This window comes from Arachis ipaensis, chromosome B4 (genome assembly GCF_059453495.1).
Source record: "Arachis ipaensis isolate K30076 ecotype BB chromosome B4, ASM5945349v1, whole genome shotgun sequence".
Classification (NCBI taxonomy): Eukaryota; Viridiplantae; Streptophyta; class Magnoliopsida; order Fabales; family Fabaceae; genus Arachis; species Arachis ipaensis.
Genome location: NC_142439.1, coordinates 107,067,456 through 107,069,589, shown reverse-complemented (window position 1 = coordinate 107,069,589; position 2,134 = coordinate 107,067,456). Strand labels below are relative to the sequence as shown.

The 2,134-nt window shown below is 40.3% G+C and overlaps 1 non-coding gene across 1 annotated transcript; it reads right to left on the bottom strand.

Moving 5' to 3' along the window:
- Positions 1-1,172: 1,172 nt before the first annotated feature.
- LOC148568688 (small nucleolar RNA R71) lies at positions 1,173-1,276 on the bottom strand. Its single transcript, XR_015882444.1, has one exon. It is a non-coding gene; the product is annotated as a small nucleolar RNA R71 (small nucleolar RNA).
- Between the last annotated feature and the right edge of the window lie 858 nt (positions 1,277-2,134).

The window sequence follows — 2,134 nt, the reverse complement described above, 5'->3', positions numbered from 1 at the left end:
ACTTGACACAAGAACACCACAAGCATGTAACTAGGAAAATAACTCTTTGAGCTTTTAATCATGTCTGACCTCCCTAGTCATTGATGCTCAGAGCCTTGGACCTGGCTTTTTTTTTTCAATGCTGTTTCTTTTTCTTCAAGGATTAAACTTTTTACTTATTTCAGAGAAGTCATAATAATTCTCTAAATCCCTATTCCTAGTACATCAACATTCTTTGATTTAAATTTAAATATGCACTGTTCATGTCATGCATTCAGAGTTACAGAAAATACCACCACATGTAAGTGAATAAGACTACTCTTCAATATAAACTCAATTTCTCATGCAATACATCACTTCTTTTTCTTTTTAGATTCAAGTTCAGTGAGTTATTTTTGTTTGATTAGATTTCTGTTTGAGTTATTTACTTCCTATTTTAGTTAATTTCTTCCTTTCCCCCTACTTTTTTTTGTTATTTACATTTCATCTCACTAACCCACTAACTGTTTGATATATTGCATCACTCACACTAACAGTAATTTTGACAGATATACTTTCTGCACCTATTCTCTTTGCTTGTACTTGTTGGTTGTATGACAGGGAGAAGAAGTGGGGCTTCAACTTCCTTTGATTCTGAACCTGAGAGAACCTTCCTTAGACTAAGGAGGGAGGTAAGAGACAAACATGTAGTTGGTGCTGAAGAAGAGGAGGAACACTTTGAGGAATACTTTGAACCAAACATGGAAGAAAACATGGAAAACCATCATGAAGAAGAGGCTCACAACCATGGCGGAAGAGGTCGAGCAAATCATAATGTGGAGGATAGAAGAGTTTTAGGCTCTTATATCAATCCAAACCCAGGAAACTGTGGAAGTAGCATTCAAAAGCCAACCATCCATGCCAACAATTTTGAACTGAAGCCACAGCTCATCACCCTTGTGCAGAACAACTGTTCATTCGGAGGAAGTGTCCAAGAGGACCCAAATTAATATTTAGCCACCTTCCTGAGAATATGTGACACAGTGAAGTCTAATGGTGTTCATCCGGACGCCTATAGACTGCTTTTATTTCCATTCTCACTCAGGGATAAGGCAGCCAAGTGGCTAGAATCTTTCCCAAGGGAAAGCTTGACAACTTGGGAAGACGTGGTGAACAAATTCTTAGCAAGATGTTACCCTCCTCAAAGAATCAATAGGCTGAGAGCTGAGGTCCAAACCTTCAGGCAACAAGATGGTGAGACTCTATATGAAGCATGGGAGAGGTTTAAAGACCTGACAAGGAGGTGTCCACCTGACATGTTCAACGAATGGGTGCAGCTGCACATTTTCTATGATGGGCTCTCTTATGAGTCAAAGAAGGCTGTAGACCATTCATCCGGAGGATCTTTGAACAAGAAGAAAACCATTGAGGAGGCTATAGATGTCATTGAAATAGTAACAGAGAACGACTACTTCTATGCTTCCGAAAGAGGGAACACAAGAGGAGTAATGGAGCTAAACAATGTAGATGCTCTGTTGGCCCAAAACAAGCTCATTACCCAGCAGCTGGCTGACCTCACCAAGAAGATGGAGAGGAACTAAGTAGCAGCAATCTCCACTTCATTAACAACCCAAGAAGGAGTGAATGAAGAAGCATAGGGTAGTCAGGAGCAAGCCAACTACATTGGGAATTTACCTAGGCAGAACCATGATCCATACTCCAAGAATTACAACCCTGGATGGAGGAATCACCCAAACTTTGGGTGGAAAAATCAACAAGACCAAAGCCTTGATCAAAGACGCCCAAATCCAAACAATTTCACATTTAGACCATATCAATATCCCAATAACAACACCTCTCCACATTCATATCAAGGCTAGAACAACCCTTCTCAACCTGACCTATCATCATTTGATGAAAGAATCTCAAGGATTGAAAGTCTACTTGAGGGCATATGCAAGGATATCCAAGACAACAAGGTGTTCAAGGAGGAAGTGCGAGCCAGTTTCAAGAACCAGGGAGACACAATCAAGAGGTTGGAATCTCAGGTAGGATATCTCTCTGAGCAAATTCCCAAACCCACAGATGGATTCCCAAGTGACACAGAGAAGAATCCGAGAGGTGAAACAAAGAAAGTAAGATGGGAAGATTGCAAGATGGTCACTATAAGTGATAA